Source organism: Azolla caroliniana, unplaced genomic scaffold (genome assembly GCF_043228905.1).
Source record: "Azolla caroliniana isolate FFs.n. ecotype wild unplaced genomic scaffold, voAzoCaro1.0.p SCAF_2, whole genome shotgun sequence".
NCBI classification, from domain to species: domain Eukaryota; kingdom Viridiplantae; phylum Streptophyta; class Polypodiopsida; order Salviniales; family Salviniaceae; genus Azolla; species Azolla caroliniana.
The window spans coordinates 17118166-17139962 of record NW_028230437.1 but is presented as its reverse complement, the minus strand read 5'-3'; positions in this window follow the sequence as shown (position 1 = coordinate 17139962).

The window sequence follows — 21797 nt, the reverse complement described above, 5'->3', positions numbered from 1 at the left end:
GAATCTATGTTGCTTAGGACATATTTATTAACTTGTTTTGAAACAATTGTGAAATAGGATTAAAACGAGCATAACTCAGACCCCAGGTGATCAGATGGTGAGCGATGTGGAGCACATGTGCGTGGGCTACTACGATGCAATTTCTAAGAAGAAGGCTCGGGCACGTGTTAATGAATGCAATGTTGTCAATTACATCATGTGCCCAGCTGTAACAAAGAATCTACGACATGTGTCTGGCGATAAGAGTTTAGTAAACCCTTATCAAAAGCCACATCGATTAATAAATCAATTGGTCGAGTTGTTCTCAAACCCTGATGATTGGGTTCTTGGCTTGTTTTCTGGAACAGGAAATCACAACAGTTTCATCTAGTTTTTTAAAAATGAAATACCATTTCTTGTCTTTTTTTCTTACTTTTGCATGTGTGATTGTTTGTTTAGGAACGACAATTGCATGTGCTCTCAAATTGTTTAGGAACTGCGTCGCATTGGAGAAGGACCCCGACCAAGTCAACTTTATTAAGATGATGATCCAAGGCATCTAGGATTGTCCCGACCAAGACCAAGAGGTTGGGGCAAATCACATCAATGAAACAGAGATGTTTCAAATGGCCTCCAGAGAGCCGATGGAACCTATCGATGAGGAAGGAGGCGACCTAGTCGACCTTGAAGATGCACCGGGTTCCGAACACATACAAGATTCAGCTGAGGATATAGAACATGTTGATGTAGCACCATTGTCAACTGATCTTGGAGAGCAACTTGTTCTGAACCTCCTAATGGAGTGATTGTATATTAGTTTGTATTTTTTACTATATAAAATTGTAACACTAGACTTCTTTTGGAATATAAGATTATTTTGTTTGCGTACCATTTCTTTGCACTATCTCATTGGTTTGCAAACTTTGAGTGTCTATCATACATTTGTATTGGTGTACTCACAAAGTATGTGGTTGTTAAGTATAATGTTTGTTGAATAGATGATGGTGAACTTATCCATAGTATGAAAAATGTTTGTTATAATTGTTTCTTTATTAATATAATTGAATTTAGCTTTATTCTAGGTTATTTGGATTCGAGTGTATAGAGAAATATTAACTCAACATTGTTTGCTCGCTTGATCTTTCATGTAGGTTGTTTATATCATAGTGAGATATAATGTTTGTAGAAGTTTTTGAGCATGAGAGGTATATAATGTGATATTCACATGTGGATATGTTTCTAATTATACCGAAAAATGCAATTCGCTCATTTATCATAACAAAGGTTATAGGAGTTATAGAGAAATATAGCATTAAAATTGTGTTTCTAAAATTGTTGAATTGGATTCAAATTCGACATTATGTAAAGGGAAGCATATTTTAATGATAGTTGAAAGCATTCTCGTAATCAAAGTGAATGTCTAGATAAATATGTGTATGATTTTAGAAAATATAGGTTAACTTTGAAATCTTAATAATATTACTTGTGTTTTTATTGATGTTTTTGAAAGTCATGCGCGCATGCGTGATACATTCTTGAAAGTTTGTTAAAAAATTGTAATTCTTGACATCTCATGTATTTTTCAATAAAGGAATGTTACATATTACCTGTTCTAAATGACTCGGTGTTAAAACTCAATCCAATGCAGATATTGTGGCAAAATCGGCCACCACAAAGAAGAGTGCCAAAAGACGAAGCGTGAGTCGGCTTCCACAAGCCAAAAACTAATCAATTATGCCACCAACTCCGACTATGACGACCATGGCAGAATGTTTGTGATGAGACATAGAGCAAATTCTATGTTGGCTTCTACTTTGACTACTGCCTCAAGTAAGACGTATGGTTCATCAACTCTAGTGCCTCAAACCATATCATGTCTCATCAAGAATGGTTCTAAGACCTTTGAGAGCCGGATCAACCCAGCTATGTCGAGACCGGAGACAACACTACTCATCCAATTCGGCACATCGTCAATGTCCCATTTGGGAAAGAGGGCAACCAAACATACATTAAAAATGTCTTGCATGTACCAACCATCACGAAGAATTTGGTCTTAGTTGGCCAAATTCTGGAGCTGTTAGCCATGAGACAAAAAGCCAAGAGGTCTGAAATGAATCATATAAAGGAAACAAGTAGGCGAGTGTGAAAAGGAGAATTGACCCGAGCATGAAGAAAGTAGTTGAGTGAAATACACGCAACCGATCATAGGGGTTGAAAATCAGAGGAGTGGTTGGAGCGCGCCGAGGGCACACAGGACCTATATAATGCGGGGTGCAGCAGCAAAAGGGGGAGCGTAGAAGAGAGAAATATAGATATTTATGATATAGACGAGAAAAGGACATATATGTATATCTGTTTTCTGTTATAAGAGAGAGAGAGAGAGAGAGAGAGAGAGAGAGAGAGACTAACAATATTGTTGGCGGGAAGCCGTGTAATCGATATATGCAGTAATTCTATAATACATACTTTGTTTGGGTCAATTTCCGGCGTCATTTCAATATTAATATTTACATTGAGTTCTAGTCCTATTCATAAATCATACGTCTTAAGAGCAGTTGTGGCCGGCCATTTTGTAGTTATTCGGCCTCTCCGGCCGTAGTCCGGTGCTTCATCGACATGAGCCTATATAACAACTTCAATGAAGAAAGTAAAGATCATGTGCTCTGGGAGAAAATCGGCACTATGTTGGAGATTAAAAACGTCGTAAATCGGGATTAGGTATTCCGGAAGTTAGTGAGACTCCGGTACTAGGACGGATCCAACATGGCGGAGCACATGAACGCATTTCAGGGGCTCATAAACCAAACAACTTCGCTCGAAGTACCTCTAGCTAACGAGGTACTTGCATTGCTCCTACTCGGTTCCCTCCCGGATAGTTTGGGCAATGTCGGGCCGGAAGGAAATCAGTTTTCCCTAGCAAGGGTAAAATCAAGCTTGTTAGATGAAGAAGCTCGCCGGAAGGACCAAGAGTCTGGAACCGATTTGAAGGCCTTGGTCACGGAAGATGACCATTACCGGGGAAGAGACTGGTATCGGAGTCCCCAAAACCGGGACAAATCGGGGACGAGGTCAAAGTTAAGGGGAAGGCCTACTTGCTTTTATTGCGGAAAGTCGGGGCATTTCTAGAAGAATTGCCGACGCTTCTGGAAATCCAAAGGGGGAGACGACGGACCGGAACCGAAGAAGATTTCGGAGAGAAGTGGAACGTTGGCGATCGCGACAAGTGAAGAAGAACTGATGCTCATTACCGAGGAGAATGAGTTAAACATTGTCGGCAACAAGACAATGTGGGTTGTCGATTCCGGAGCATCATTCCATTTGACACTGGACCGGAAATGCTTCTCATTCGGATGGGGAATGAAGGTACATGCCGAATTGTCGGCATAAGAGATTTGTTGTTGTAGACATCAACCGGATGCAAATTTCTGCTGAAAGAAGTCTGACACGTTTCGGAGGTTCGGTTGAACCTGATATCAGTCGGTCGGCTAGAAGATGATGAAGGCTACACAGGTAGCATCCGGAACGGAGTCATGAAATTCAGCAAAGGAAGCATGATCGTGGTTCGAGCCCGGAAGATCAACACGTTGTATCTTATGCATGCCCGGATATGCCAGGAAGAAGTGAATGTAGCATCTGACACTGCCGGTAATCTGTGGCACAAGAGCTTGTGTCACATGCGTCAGAAGGGGATGAAGAGACTAAACCCTAAACCCTAAACCCAATCTCATTCTAGTGAAGGACGTGCAACTTGAGAAGTGCACCGATTGCTTGGCCGGCAAGCAAAACCGAAGCTCCTTCCGGTCAAGACCACCGATGAGAAGGAATGCACCACTAGAGCTGGTGCATACCGATGTGTGTCAAGTGGACACGAAGTCACATGCTGTATTGCAGTACTTCGTGACATTCATAGACGACCATAGCCGAAAGCTGTGGGTCTCACCGCTGAAGACAAAGGATCAAGTGTTATCCGTCTTCAACGAGCTCCACGCGAGAGTGGAAAGAGAAACAGGCCATAACCTAAAGGCGGTTCGAGCAGATAACGGAGGAGAATACCGGGGGAAGTTTGAGGAGTACTTCCGGTCGAAGGGAATCCGGCTCGAATTTACCGTGCCGAAGATGCGGGAATTGACCAGGTTGGCTGAATGGATGAACCGGACCATAATGGAGAGAGTCTGAAGCATGCTAGCACATGCCAAGTTTCCCAAGACGTTTTGGGCTGAGGCGCTGATGACGGCAACCTATGTGATAAACAGATCACCCTCAACACCCTTGGAAGGAGACTCACCGCAGAAAGTATGGACCGGTAAAGATGTATCTTACCGGCATCTGAAGGTGTTTGGCTATCTCGCATATGTGCACGTCACAAAGGACAAGAGAGCAAAGCTGGATCCGAAGTCCAGGCCATGCATATTCCTTGGATACGGCGATGATGAGTTTGGTTATCGAGTGTGGGACCTGGTCGACAAGAAGGTGTTCCGGAGTCGGGATATAGTGTTCATGGAAGACAAGACCATTGCCAACTAGGAGTCGGAGAAGAAGGTGAAGAACTCTGGATCATCCAATGAAATTTGGTTTGAGGACACAAGGACCTACCCGGTTGAAAACGGAAAGTTAGCCAGTAACATATTGACACTTGATGAACCGGCCAAATTCGGACAAGAAACCGAACCGACCGGAGAAGAAGAAGGAGACACCGGAACCAGACAAGACCCCGAATCAGATTCGGATGAAGAACAAACGAAGGAACGGGTAGTTAAAGACCAAAGGCGGAGATACCCTCTCATGGAGAGAAGAGCCCCCCAGAAATTTCCGGATGCAAAGCACGTATTGTTGACCGGTGAGGGGGATCCGGAAAGCTTCGAAGAAGCAAAGAAAGACACCCATAGCTGCAAGTGGTTGAGTGCCATGCAGGACGAGATGGATTCCCTGCATGAGAACCACACATACGAACTGACGGACTTGCCGAAAGGAAAGAGGGCACTCCGGAACAAGTAGGTGTACAAGTTGAAACCGGGAGACGCCGGAAATCCACAAAGGTATAAGGCCTGGATCGTGGTGAAGGGTTTCCAGCATAAGAAAGGAGTGGACTTCGATGTGATCTTTGCCCCGGCAATAAAGATGACATCCATCCGGATGGTATTGGGCATAGCAGCAAGCATGGACCTCAAGGTAGAGCAACTGGACGTCAAGACGGCATTCCTACATGGCAACCTCGAAGAAGAGATCTACATGCATCAACCGGAAGGATTTGAGAAGAAAGGGAAGGAGCACTTGGTGTGGCGACTGAAGAAGAGTTTATATGGATTGAAGCAAGCCCCCCGGCAATGGTACCGGAAGTTCAACTCCTTCATGAACGATCAAGGGTACCACAAAACGCAAGTCGATCACTGCGTGTTTGTGAAGAAATTCAACAGAGGCGATTTCCAAATACTCCTTCTGTATGTGGATGACATGTTGATCGTCGGACTGAACCGAACCAAAATCGGGATGCTGAAGAAGGCCTTCAACCGGACCTTCTCCATGAAAGATTTGGGTCCGGCAACCCTAAAACCGGAAGAAGAAGCTATTATGGTTGTCACAAGAAAAGTACGTGACAAAGGTGCTTCAGCGGTTCAACATGTCGGATGCAAAACCGGTCGGATCGACACTCCCGGCAAATTGCAAGCTATCCGTAAAGCAAAGCCCTAAGACAAAGGCAGAGAAGACAGATATGATAAAGATACCATATGCCTCCACCGTAGGTAGCTTGATGTACGCAATGGTGTGTACCCGGCCGGATATCGGATATGCAATCGGAGTGGTGAGTCGGTTCATGAGCAATCCCAGAAAAGAACAATGGAACGTGGCCAAGTGGATACTCCGGTATTTGAAAGGTACCTCGAGTATGTGCCTCCGATTCAGCGCTAGTAAACCCCAACTAGACGGATTCACGGATTTGGATATGTCGGCTAATGCGGATACCAGCCAGTCTACATCCAGATATGTTATGACTTATGCAGGGGGAGCCATATCGTGGCAGTCGAGGTTACAGAAGTCCGTTGCACTATCAACAACGGAAGTGGAGTATATGGCAATTGTGGAAGCTGGCAAGGAAGTAATTTGGATGAAGGACTTCATCGGAGAGCTAGGGATCCAACAGGAGGAATATTGATTCTACTACGACAGTCAAAGTGCCATCCACCTTGTGAAGAATGCGGCCTACCATTCCTGGACCAAGCACATCCAGAGGAGATATCACTAGCTCCGGGAGAAGGTAGAAGATCAAGAATTTGTGTTGACGAAGATCCACACGAAGGAGAACGGATCGGGTATGCTAACCAAGGTGCTTTCAACCGACAAGCTGGATGCGTGCCGAAGACAGATCGGATTAACAAGAAATCCCATCCCAGAGTGAAGGGGGAGTTTGTTGGGAATTCGGTCCCTCCGGATGAGAACCGGCCCGAGGGCTTCACTGTCAAAACTTATATGATAGCACGTGAGTTCATCAAACGGGGTTTTAATTAATCAGTGAGATACAGAATATATATATATATAAGGGTATTAATAAGGATTTGAAAATATATTTACATAAGGGTATTATCAATTATGCTGGAAAAAAAAATTACATAAGCCTGTGAAATATTAGATATTTCAATGAGATAGTAAAGAATGTATTATGCAAACAATACTCAAATTTGGAGTAGCATATATACATACAAAATTACATACACATGCATGCATCCATATATACCTACATTCAAACATTACATCCATGAATATGTATATACATACATTACACCCATTTATACATGCATACTGACTAAACATTAATATATCTACAAATATATATGACCATATGTAAATATGTACATACACGTACATACATGCATTACATACTACATACATATTAGAATCAGCCATATATATTGACATACATATATACATAATACATACATAAAAATTACATATTATATATATGTATGTATACACATTTTTACAATTTACAAACATATTTTATATATTAAATATTACACACATATTATTATACACACAATTTTATACAAATGCAAATATACAAACCAAACAAAAAAAAAAAAAACATATTATATATATACACATATACACACATTCCATACATACAATACAATACAATATGTACATACATACACAAAAAATTAAATTACATATTATATATTATATATGTACACATGCACACACATATTAATACCTAAGATTACATATTATATGTATACAAATCTTCATATTTACAATTTACAAACAAGTTACATATATTACATATATGTATATTATGTATATACACGTGCACACACACATAAATAAATTAGATATTACATAGCATATAATCCATACCTATCACACAATATACAAATTTGCACATACATAAATTACATATATACATACATAGATATATTACATATTCCACATATCACCATATATATATATATATTATATTGGACCATACAAACCACAATACTTACACATACATTGGATATATACATGCATATTACATACATATTACAAACATGCATCCATATACGAGCCATATACATACTAAACATGAAAATATCCCAAAAATATACATACATAAATACATTACATATATACACATACATACATTCATACATTTGCATACATATGACCACATACACACACACACATACATTGGATATATACATACATATTATGCACATATTACAAACACATTCATACTCATTGAATGATGTATATTGACATATACATATATGGATACACATACATACATTACATATGTACATACATGTTCCACATATCACCATATATATACGTACATATGCATGCAATGTTATAAGTTTTACAAACAGACATCCATACACATAAATACATTACATACAGATGCATACATACATTACATATGTACATATATATCATCACCAACTACAATAAATACATATATACATACACATACATAAATATTACGAATAAACATCCACACACTCATGTATGCATATATGCAACCACTGTTACACATATATACATTACATATTACATATATACACATATGTACATTCATGCACGAACATACATACATTGCATATGCATATATTACAATCACACATTCATATACATTGAATCATGTACATTGACATATGCATACACATATGTAAATTCATACATGGACATACCTAAATTCATTTATACATGACTACATATACATACATTAGTTATGAACAATTATTACAATAAAACTGACCTACCATCAATATTATAGATCTTGGTACTAACGTAAGCTTAAGATAAGGATAATGAAAAGATAGATAGAAAGGAGAAAGAGAAAGAAGGGTGCCGATCCACCCGACCACCCCCGAGCGAAGGGATCGAGACGGACTCGAGCCTCGATCGGCGTCCCATACCACCGCCGTGGCGTCGAGTCGTACCTGGTGCTGGCGCGCTCGCTACAAGATTTGACCCACCACACGAGCAGAGTCTCGATGTAGTCAAAAGATCCTCAAATGAGGGTAGCTAGGCCTCTTATTTATAGCGATACCCAAGGCCCCCAGGCAAGTTCACACTTGACCTAATGGGTTGTCTCAATCCCGAGGATTAAAAGTAATCCTCCCCTTCTTTACACTCTCGTTTAACCCTCACACTTATCCACGTGTATAGAATACTACGGTAAATTCTTACCACGGGATATTATATGGTCATGCCCGTAACATACTCCCCCTCTTTAAAACATTGCACTCTTGCAATGGAAAGTTAGGGAAGTTAGTTCTAAGAGTATTTTCGCGTTCCCATGTGGCATCTTTTATTGATTTATCCATCCATTTTATTTTAAATTCTCGGATTTCTTTAGTACGTAATTTTTTTGTTTTAACATCGAGAATTCTTTCTGGTACATGTGGTTTATAAGATAATTCTTCAGAAGTAACCAGAGTTTCAGTCGTAACTGTATTGTCGCCAGAACCTAGAAGTTCTTTTAGACGACTCACATGAAAGACTGGATGAATTCCGACACCATCGGGAAGAGCGAGACGATAGGCTGATGACCCAATTCGTTTGAGGACTGTAAAAGGTCCACAAAACCGTGGGGCTAACTTAGCGCTCTTACCCGTAGACAATGTCTTAGAATTGTGAGGTACACGTAAAAATACCTTCTGTCCAGGGTTGAATCCACGAGGTTGCCTATGATGATCGGCATAAAAACGCGCTCTATCTTGAGCTGTTTTTATATTATCTCGTGCAATATGCAACATATCTTGCATATCCCGAAGAAAGTTTTGCGTACTTCGCAACTCATCATGATGTATATTAACATCAATCGGGGCTCGTGGCTGAAAACCATACATCAACATAAAAGGACTATATCCCGTCGACGTATGCTTGGAGCTGTTATAAGCAAACTCCAAAATTGGGAGATAACGTTCCCATTTTGTTGGTTTTGCACCAACGTATGCTCGAAGCATGTCCTCAATAATTTGATTTACTCGTTCTGTCTGTCCATCGGATTGAGGATGATCCGTGGAGCTCATGCTCAACGTAGTTTCTAACTTCTTAAAGACTTGTGTCCAGAAGTCACTAGTAAACTTTGGATCTCGATCACTCACGATATCCATCGGTAACCCATAAAAACGAAACAATTCGTCAACAAATTGGTAAGCCAATTCAGGAGCTGTTACCGTGGTTTTAGTAGCAATAAATCTGGCCATTTTAGTTAGTCGATCAACGACAACCCAGATGGCATCATGACCTTTTTGGGTGCGAGGAAGGCTAACAATAAAATCCATGGATATACTTTCCCACTTATTATTGGGAATGTCCAAGGGATGTAAAAGTCCTGCGGCTTTAAGTCGCTCGGCTTTGTTAACCTGACACTGGTGACATTTAGTCACATAGCTATGTATGTCAGGACGCATCTTAGGCCAATAAAATTGAGTGGAGATGAGAACGAGTGTACGATGTATTCCAGGGTGCCCTGCTGAGGGCGCATCATGGCATTCAAAAAGAATCCTCTTTTTGACCTCGGGTAAATCTGGAACACAAACCTTCCCATTACGGTAGAGCAAACCGTTAGCAATGTGGAAGTATTCCTTCAAGGATGTGGTGGTGTCTGTTCTAGACTCAACTCTAGCCCAGTATTTTGCGAAATAACTGTCATCAGGATACTTTCCTCGAAGGTGATCATAAAGATTTGATGATATTTCAGTGAAGCTAAGCGTGTTAACTTCACGGATGCGACTTAGTGCATCAGCGACAATGTTCATGGAACCTTTACGATATCGTATGGAAAAATCAAAGTCCTGGATGAGATCAGCCCATCGTGCCTTACGACCTTTCAGGTCTTGTTGGTGACAAAAATATTTCAAGGACTCGTGGTCCGTAGTTACCACAAAGTGATTTCCATAAAGATAATGGCGCCATGTTTTGAGCGCATGTATAACTGCAAATAATTCCTTTTCTTGAACGGTATACCGACATTGAGCAGAATCAAGTTTCTTACTCTCGAATGCTATTGGTTTAGCATCTTGATACAAGACAGCACCTATAGCATAATCGCTTGCATCGGTTTCAACCTCAAAAGGTTTTGAAGGATCAGGTAAAAGAAGTGAAGGAGCCTTGCAAACTAGGTCCTTGAGTTCCTTAAATGCAAGGTCTAGTGTAGCATTCCACACAATAGGTTTTGTAGACTTACGCGTTTGACCTTTTAAAAGATCAGTAAACGACGTCGTCAATTGGGAGTAATTACGAAGAGACTTTCGCAAAAACCCCACAAAACCAAGGAATGATCGAACTTCTCGAATATTCCGAAGAGTGGGCCAAAGCTTGATTTTCTCAATGCGAGAAGGATCAATTTCAACTCCTCGTTCGGTTATGAGATGTCCTAGATAAGTAATTGATTTCTTGAAGAACTCACATTTTGAGATCTTCGCATAAAACTGTTTGTCACGCAATGTTTGTAAAACAAAGCGGACATGTCTAGCATGTTCTTGTAATGTACGGCTATAAATTAAAATATCATCCAAGAAAATAACGACAAATTTTCCAAGTTGTTCTCGGAAAATGTCATTCATTTCTTGTTGAAAAGTAGCCGGAGCATTGGTCAAACCAAAAGGCATAACCAAAAACTCGTAATGTCCATAGCGCGTACGAAATGCCGTTTTAGGAACATCGTCCTCACTTATTCGTATTTGATGGTAGCCAGTACGGAGATCAAGTTTCGTAAAATACCGAGCTCCCTGGAGACGGTCAATTAGATCGTCAGCCCGGGGCAATGGATACGAATTCTTGATCGTCACTTTATTCAAGCGTCGGTAATTAATACACATACGCCATGTGCCCTCTTTCTTTTTAACCAAGAGAACTGGTGCACCCCATGGAGATTTACTATAACGTATATAACCCATTCGTAAATAGTCCTTGAGTTGCTTAGATACCTCATCTTCTTCGGATCGACTTAAGCGATACGGAGGTATACTTATTGGTGCAACACCAGGTACAATATCTATACGATGGTCTATATTACGTTTAGGAGGTAACCCATCAGGTAGTTCACTTGGAAAAACATCATGAAAATCATCTAAGAGCTCATCAAGTTGCTGTTGTTCAAAATATGTTAATTGAATCGGGACATTATCGATATTGTAAACGTGAATGTTCGGATCAAGTACACAATAAAATAACGTAGAACAAGACAACTCGGATATTGATGGACACGAGGAAACAATCGAGAGGGATTGTTTTTTTACACATTGAATAAAATGCGTACAATCGTTTAGTACAAAAGAAATGGAATGACGAACCCAATCAATAAATAAAGAAGAGTTTTTATTATAAAACCAGGGATAACCCAGTATTACATCGGTGGTACAAAGATTCATTACATGGAAGTCTACTTCCTCTATATAAGTATCAATAGAAATTCCTAATGAATGAATCGCCCCGTTGATGTATTGTACTCTTCCATCAGCCAAGTGCACCGTGTAGGTGTGATCACTTACGGTGGGTTGGATTCCCCATATCTGAACCAAACGATCATTCACAAAATTGTGTGAGCTTCCCGAATCAAATAAAAATTGTACGGGAGATCCATTGATATACCCGTTTGCACGTAGTAAATCATTGGGACCCAATACATAGTGAGGGAAAGAACATTGACAATTACTTAAATGATGTGTATAGACCTGAAGGACATTAGGAATCTGACCTTTATGGTCTGCAGCTTTAGCTTTGTTGTCGTGCTCTTTCCGTTGGAGCTTTCGACATTGATCTTTTGTATGACCCTTCTTTTTGCAGAATACGCAAAAAGGATGTTGTCGCTTACAATCGCGATCCAGGAATTCGTTGGGTGTCTTGCGTTTCCCAACAAATTGTGACTGCTTAGTCCCGAGCGCTTCGTTGGGTTTGTTATGGTCCTTCTTCGAAGTGCATTGATAGCGAAGAACTATTTCAACGGCCTCTTCGAAGGATTTTGGATCCTTATCGTGCACTATCCAGTGATAGTCCGAATTGGGGATGCCATTGACAAAACAAGCTATCAACCAATTGTCCCCTTCTAGACCCGATTTTTGGATTTGGGTTCTAGCATGGTGAACATAGTCCTCTAGCGAGGAAAATTTCCTGCTAGAGAGGTTCATTAAAGCTTGTGCTGCCTCGGTTCGAGAGGGAGGTTGCAAAAATTGGCCCTTAAAAACCGTGACAAAATCTGTCCAGGTATCGGGCAATTTCCCCATAGTACGGAGGCCACGCCACCAGGCGGCGGCCTTACCCCCTAGTTCTCGGCCGACATATGCAATCTTCGTACTATCTGGCGTGGGATAGAGCTCAAAATGAGACTCCCATCGTCCCAGCCATGTGCAGATTGCTTCTTCGGTTCTTTCCTTTTTGTCTCCCGTAAATGGCTTAACGACAAATGATGGTTCACCTTGTCGCTCATCAGGTCTATTAGTCTCACGTTGTAGACTAATGACACGTGCCTCAAGAGCACTCTGAGATTGCCGAAGTTCGGTCATCTGTTGAGCGGTGAAACTAAGGTATTGGGTTATTTGTGCCAAATACATCTCAGTGGACATTTGTCCAGGAGGATTCCCTTGAGTTCCTTCCGCTTGAGCGGATGACATCGGGTCGTTAATTTGAGCCATTAAAGATTATTTCTGGAAAAGAAATAGGATAAGGTCAGAGATATAGTCATAACATCATGTCGTGATGTAAACATATCATGGGCGAGCATTAATCGATATCATTATCTCACGTCAATACCCCTCTAGACGTATGAGATGAGGTTCAAGATCAGGTTACTATGGTAACACAAAGGTGTTTTAAAAACCATGGGGGTGACAAATAAATGTCTTTCCCTGATCTCTATATCAATTTTTTCATGGTGGCTCCCCGAGGCTCAACCATGTATGTTCGCGTCATGAATAGTTTATACACGAAAAAAAATGTTAACAATAAACTATGTTTCGGTGCCCACATAAGTGGTTTCGGCTCTTTAAGTCCTATTACGAGGACCCCGAGGTGCACTTAGACCTTAAGTCTAAACATGTGTTATAGTCATATGTATCAAGGATGTTGTATGGTCTTGGTCATATTTGAACTCGAGACCTCGAGAACAAATACATTAAACACTTGAGCCAACCAAGTAAGTTGCTCTTCTCGAATGCTTAATGTTTGTTGCGTATAAGAGATATGCGAGGCAATTGATCATATATGTTTTTTTAAAAGAACATATATGTCAAGGTCCTTATTTCGCCCTCATTTACCAAAACTATGTTGGTACGTTACCTAACCTCAAGTCTTGTAATTACGATGGCATATGCCAAAGGGCAACCTAATGGTCAAGCCAAATGAGCCCTCGTTTCGTAGTAGGCTCACGTGGGCCATCACATGGTCACGTCATTACGAATGCCTCTCGTAAGAACGAGCTCATGGTGGCATCGTATCCATGTAACGAGGGAGGGATGTTGGATACGTGCATCATTGGAGCGACCTCACTTGAAGTGGGTCAAGCCCTACATACTCAACATCATTTTGGCTATTCGCGTTTCTTTATGTAACGAAATCGAGGTCGTCAATGGGGTTATCAACAATAAAAAAATGTTGAAAAAGGGATGGTGACAACGCCATTCTCACAAAAATGTGAGGACGGCCACCAACATCCTTTTCCCGACAAGGACAACTTTCGATATAATCACGTAATAACGAATATACACATATGTTTACTTATCACATATATACGATCAAATACGTATATATGTGACCACATATGCCTATATTAAACATATCGTTATATTAAATAGCCACAAATCATGTGATCGAGATACGTAATCGAGGTATATACCTCTACGCACACGAAACATCCACAAATAAGAGATCATCGTAATACGCAATGGAGGTATTGACCTCTTACGCATACGAGACCAAACGCATATCGTTTACAACAAATCAAGGTATTAAACTCATACGCAAACGTAACATATGTTCGTGATCGTAATACGTAATTGAGGTATTAACCTCGTACGCATACGACACTCATCACATATTATTAATATGTCAAACGAGGTATTGACCTCGTGCACATATGTAAACGTTTTAGATAATCAATTAAAGACCACTACAACATCATTGACTTAATGAAAAAAATTACATATAAACTAAACACATGATTAGATGGGAGAAGAGAGAATAGAAAGAAAAATTATGGAAAGAGTTACCGAAGTTCTTTGTTGATCGTTGTCTGGATCAAGGCCAACCGCACAACGATCGATCAGCATCAATCAAAAGACAAATGAAAAACAAAGAAACATTAGTACAAAAATCTGATACCAAATATTATAGATCTTGGTACTAACGTAAGCTTAAGATAAGGATAATGAAAAGATAGATAGAAAGGAGAAAGAGAAAGAAGGGTGTCGATCCACCCGACCACCCCCGAGCGAAGGGATCGAGACGGACTCGAGCCTCGATCGGTGTCCCATACCACCGCCGTGGCGTCGAGTCGTACCTGGTGCTGGCGCGCTCGCTACAAGAGTTGACCCACCACACGAGCAGAGTCTCGATGTAGTCAAAAGATCCTCAAATGAGGGTAGCTAGGCCTCTTATTTATAGCGATACCCAAGGCCCCCAGGCAAGTTCACACTTGACCTAATGGGTTGTCTCAATCCCGAGGATTAAAAGTAATCCTCCCCTTCTTTACACTCTCGTTTAACCCTCACACTTATCCACGTGTATAGAATACTACGGTAAATTCTTACCACGGGATATTATATGGTCATGCCCGTAACAATCAAGCTACCATTGATCTGGTGCATTCTTCCTTAGGTCCCATCCCTCAAGGATAAATAGTATGAACACTCCTTAACCAAGTTATGTGATTGGTGGTGGGAACAACCATACTGGTGGTGCTAAGCACCATTTAGGTCTTGAATTTTGTACTGTGAGAAAAGGGGCCTTCTTCCAATAGGCAATAAATTCGAGACGTTGCAACACTGCAACATCTGTCTCACCTTTAATATCCTCATACCGCCCTTTCAAGGTATGTACAATCTCCATCCAGCCATTCCATACACTTTCCACTTGATGAACAATAGTATTACCAAACACCTTAGAACACCTAGCAGTCCAAATAAACCACATTGTGGTGGTGCATAGTAGCTCCCATACTTCGTGCATTTTCTTTAACATGTAAGGAGCCTCCATTTGACTTCGTTGCACCACCATTATCATTCCTTTTTGAATTCTAATAATCGTGTCATTTGGGCATGCCTCATATGGCAACATCACTTGTGCCACTGTAGCCCATACTACCATACCCCACGAAAAATTGCAATCCCTAAACATACATGCAAGAATTCGGAACACTCGTCTCCAAACTTGTTGTGCAACATGACATTCCCACAAGCAATGTTTCAATGTCTCCATCTGACAACTACAATAGATGCATGTGGCCGGTGTAGCTGATTGTTGCAACCATTGGCCAACCGGTAATGCTCTATGTATTACTAGCCATTGGAAGACATTTATTTTCATATCTTGCTTCCTTTTCCATAATGTTCTCCAAAACTTTGTTAGGAATTCGAATGTGATCCCTTGGTTGGTCCAAATTTGACTCGCTCGTGGTGTAGTCCTACGTTGAGCTACCAAAATGTGTCGTCCAATCTTAACTGAGTACTGAAAAAAACCACACCTTTTTTCTACACGATCAAACGGATCTTTCCACCAAAATTCTCCCGGATCCCATTGCAACCTTATCAAAGGTTTCTTTTCAAAAACTCTCAATTTCCAATGCTCCTTGACTGCCTCAACTTGTGGGTCGATGATCCACTTAGATCCGTCATAAGCCAGGACCCTTATTTTAGAAAATGTAGCATATTGCAAGATCTCTGTTTGTATCGTTGCTCTACATATACTACCATCTTCCTCCACATCATAGTTTTGATATCGTCTGCAAGACAAATGTCCCCTTACCCCCACTAGCACTTGAAGCCTCGTAAATGCTCCTTCCCAGTTGGGAGGATTAAAGGACCATACCGTAGAGGCTAAGTGCCCCAAAACCGACTGCACCTGGTCCCACATAATCAGCCCCCCTCTCAAGGAAGACAATAATTCTGACCTGTCATTTATATTCAGAGTATGAAATGATTTCCATGCATCAACGGACGCTCCTGGCCCTACATCGAGCTTGGCCCAATCCAATCACGTACGGGACCCCAACATGTGCTCTAAGGGCAAACGCATATTCGGATTCCACACTAAGTTTTGTCTCAAGTATTCCTCCTCACACGTTGGTACACCATGTTCCAACCCTTTATGTACATGCTCCCATGCTTGTAGAAGACCATTAAAAAATTTGTCTTCCCAATTCCTAGTCATAACATGTTTCTTGTCCGGTATAAAGATCCACCTTATGCTATGAGCCCATAATCCACCCATCGGCAGAGCACAACGATACAATCTTTGCATAAGCAATTGCTTCCAAGGAGCATGTCCTAGTAAAAGGCCACGAACTATTAACTTTGCTAACAAGGCCATACATTGGTCTAATGGATCTATAATCCCTAGACCACCGTATTGCTTCGGGTTTATCAATGTACTCCAAGCCACCTTCGCTCTTACATGACTCTTATCCTCCCCAACCCATATAAAATTCCTAACCAGCCTTCGAATTTGTCCAATGCACTATTTTGAAAAGATCCAAGATGAGGCTATATTATATACATAAATATTATGCACATATTACAATCACACATCCATACACATTGAATCATGTACATTGTCATATGGATATATGCATACACATACATACATGCATCCATATACATACACACACACACACATACACATACGTACATACTTGACATATGCATATATGCATACACATATGTACATTCGTACATGGACATACATATAGTCTTTTATACATACATATACATACACATACATACATATTACAAACAAACATCCACACACACACACATATATGCACATATGCATTCACATACAAATATACATACATTACATATTCATACACATATGTACATTCATACATGGACATGCATATATTCATTTATACATTGCTACACGTATATACGTATTTATGGTTACAAGGATATGTGTATAAATTTTACAAACATACACTCATACACATACATACATACATATTCCACATATCATCATATATGTAGGTCACATGGGGTCATACAAACTAGAATATGTACATATATACATACATATTACGCACATATTACAAACAAACATCCACATACATACATTACATATTACATATATACGCATTCTACATTCATACATTACACATGTACATATATTCATTCATACATACATTACATATTACATATTAGATATATACACATATGTATGTATACATATTGTGCACATGCACACCACAATATATATATATATTCATTCATACATACATTACATATGTACATTATATACATATACATACATACATTACATATTGCATATACATGTATGTACATTCATACATAGATACATTACATATTACATATTAGATATATACACATATGTATGTATACATATATATATTCATTCATACATACATACATTACATATGTACATTATATACATATACATATACATACATACATTCATGCAAGCATACATATATTCATGCATTCAAATTTCAAATATTCATTCATTCATAGATACATACATTCATAGTCAACATAACATTGATACATTCACATTTTTTAATTTTGAGTTTTGCCGCCTAATGCTGCCTCCTCTACTCTCTTGGTTTTGCCGCCTTTGTTCTCCTCTTTGTTGTTGCCTCTATTCTTCTTGTTTTTGTTGCCTCTACTCTCCTTGCAACTTCCTTTGTTCTCTTTGTATTGTCATTGCCGCCTCTACTCACCTCATTGTGCTGCCTTACCTCACCTCGTTGTGCCGCCATTGGTCGCCTCTATCCTCTGTAGTTGTTGCCACAACTATTGTTCATAAAACATTTACAGGTATGTAAAAGAAATACACACGGACACAACACATACATACATACACACATGCAATAGAATACATACATATGCACATGTATAGAATATATATTCTCACACACATACATATATACACATGCAATGCAATACATACATATGCACATATATAGAAGACACACGCACGCACAACACATTCATACAAACACATGCAATATAATACATACATATGCACATGTATAGAACATATACTCTCTCACACACACATATATAACACATACACATATACGTATATACACATGCCATACAATACATACATATGCACATATATATAACACATACATACACACATGCAATACAATACATACATATGCACATGTATAGAACATATACTCACACACACACACACACACACACACACATACATATATACACATACAATACAATACATACATATGCACATATATATAACACATACATACACACATGCAATACAATACATACATATGCACATGTATAGAACATATACTCACACACACACACACATACATATATACACATGCAATACAATACATACATATGCACATATATATAACACATACATACACACATGCAATACAATACATACATATGCACATGTATAGAACATATACTCACACACACATACACACATTCCATGCATACAATACAATACATACATATTATTATAGATCTAAGTACTAAAGTAAGCTTAAGATAAGGATAAAGTAATGATAGATAGAAAGGAGAAAGAGAAAGAAGGGTGTCGATCCACCCGACCACCCCCGAGCGAAGGGATCGAGACGGACTCGAGCCTCGATCGGCGTCCCATACCACCGTCGTGGCGTCGAGTCGTACCTGGTGCTGGCGCGCTCGCTACAAGAGTTGACCCACCACACGAGCAGAGTCTCGATGTAGTCAAAAGATCCTCAAATGAGGGTAGCTAGGCCTCTTATTTATAGCGATACCCAAGGCCCCCAGGCAAGTTCACACTTGACCTAATGGGTTGTCTCAATCCCGAGGATTAAAAGTAATCCTCCCCTTCTTTACACTCTCGTTTAACCCTCACACTTATCCACGTGTATAGAATACTACGGTAAATTCTTACCACGGGATATTATATGGTCATGCCCGTAACACATATGCACATATATATAACACACACATACATACACACACATGCAATACAATACATGTATAGAGCATATACTCACACACACATCTAACACATATATACATGCATACGCACATTCCATACATACAATACAATACATACATATTCACACACACACATATAGATATATATATATATATAACACATACACACACATGCATATGCACATGTATAGAGCATATACTCACACACACATCTAACACATACATACATGCATACACACACTCCATACACATTGATACAGTATAATACATACATATGCACATGTATAGAACATTCACACACACATTCCATACATACAATACAATACATGCATATGCACATGTATAGAACATTCACACACACATTACATACATACAACACATGCATTACAATACAATATGTAAATACATACACATGCAATTCAATGAATACAATACAATATGTACACACATACATACATAACATGGAATACAATACAATACATACATATGCGCGCGCGCACACACACACACACACGTGTGCTTGCAAGGTTAAAATATGTGATTTCGGATTGACCAGAGTTGTATTTCATGACAACCCAACGACTATATTCTAGATAGTATAGTAATCTATTTAAATATACACATTTCATGTTCTTAACACAGTTTGCAATCTTTAGGTGCTGAGAGATAATTAAGTTATTATTTTGCAAAGAAGGTACACTCTCATTGAACTTGTTTCATCTTTGATGAATATGAAAGTAGAGTTTGTGCTTGTATTTATTCTAGTTTGAGTCCAAGAAGAGATTGCTAAAAGTTTTACTAGTTTTTGTGAAGGCCTTAGTAAATCCTTACTTCAAGGGCTTATGTAAGGTAACCTATCGGTAAGTTGGAGTTTGAATTCGAGAGGAGAAGAGTTTCAAAAAAGGATGTAAAGGAACTCATATATCGAGAGGTAATATAAAGTTTGGTTTATTGTATAATTTCATAATTATAATGGTATTGATTGAGTCTTCTCTAATTTTTATGAAGATCCTTTTTTTATTGCCATTATTAGATCCTCGAGTATCATCTACATATGCTCAAGGATTGTTTGAGTGGAGGGGATAGGCCCAACTTTTTGTATCCCAAGTTTCTATTGAATTATTAAAACGGTTAGTTGTCATTGGTGGCCAACCATGTTTATTTGCTTGCTTGTTTGATGGTGGTAGAAACAATTCCTCTAGAGAGAAAACATACATCTTTGTTCAAGTTGTTCTTAAATATGTAAATTTGTTTTTTTATTACTGATCATGAATCCTCATAGTTGTGGATCTATTTATTCATGATTATTTACCATAAATGATCATAGTTTTGGATATGCACACATATGGTTGATGTACTGATAGTATACGATGGTTCTCATATGGTCTTGTAGTAACACTAAAGTTGAGAAATTGAAGCATTATTTTTCCAAGGATGCCTTAGATATGATATATCATATCATCTATAGAAACCATATAAGAGTTATATGAGGCCCATTGGTGTAGGTACATACTTGTGTCCCACGTCATGAACATTAATAACTTGACTTATTCTCAAATAGGTTTTTGAATTTTACAGCAAGAAATTTGAAACCCCCAAAAATTTGGAAAATAATATATTTTGAATAAAATCTAGAATTATATTTAACATAAGTCATTGATATTTGAAATACATAAGTTAAGATTGGATTGTTTTGTCATAAAGAAAGTATAAGAGCTTTGTTTGGACCCAATTATATAGAAGTTCTATATCAATGATCCTTAACTGATTTTGATAGAAATGCAACTTTTGCTTTTCCTCATGCCTTACATGAACTACTCAGAAGGAAACGAGTAACCAAGAGAGCAACAAGCGTCATCCTCCCTGAAAGGTCATATTATTGAGATTCAGAAAGAAAGTATGAAACAAACCAAAGATGTGGAGAGGGCGTAGAGTGATGTCATGACTATAATACAGGTCCAACATTGAAGATAGAAACTACATGAAATCTATAACCTAAAATAAGCTTCTTTGGGTTTTCTATTTATATAATTGTTCTTTATGAAGATAACCTTTATTGTAATAAGTATTTTAAGTAGACATTGAACAACAAAATGATTAATTTTATCTCACTTTTATAGTGTGATGTCTTTCATTTCAAATGGAAATATAACATATGTTGTCATTTGTTTGATCAATGTATTTGGGAAAAAATAATGTAGT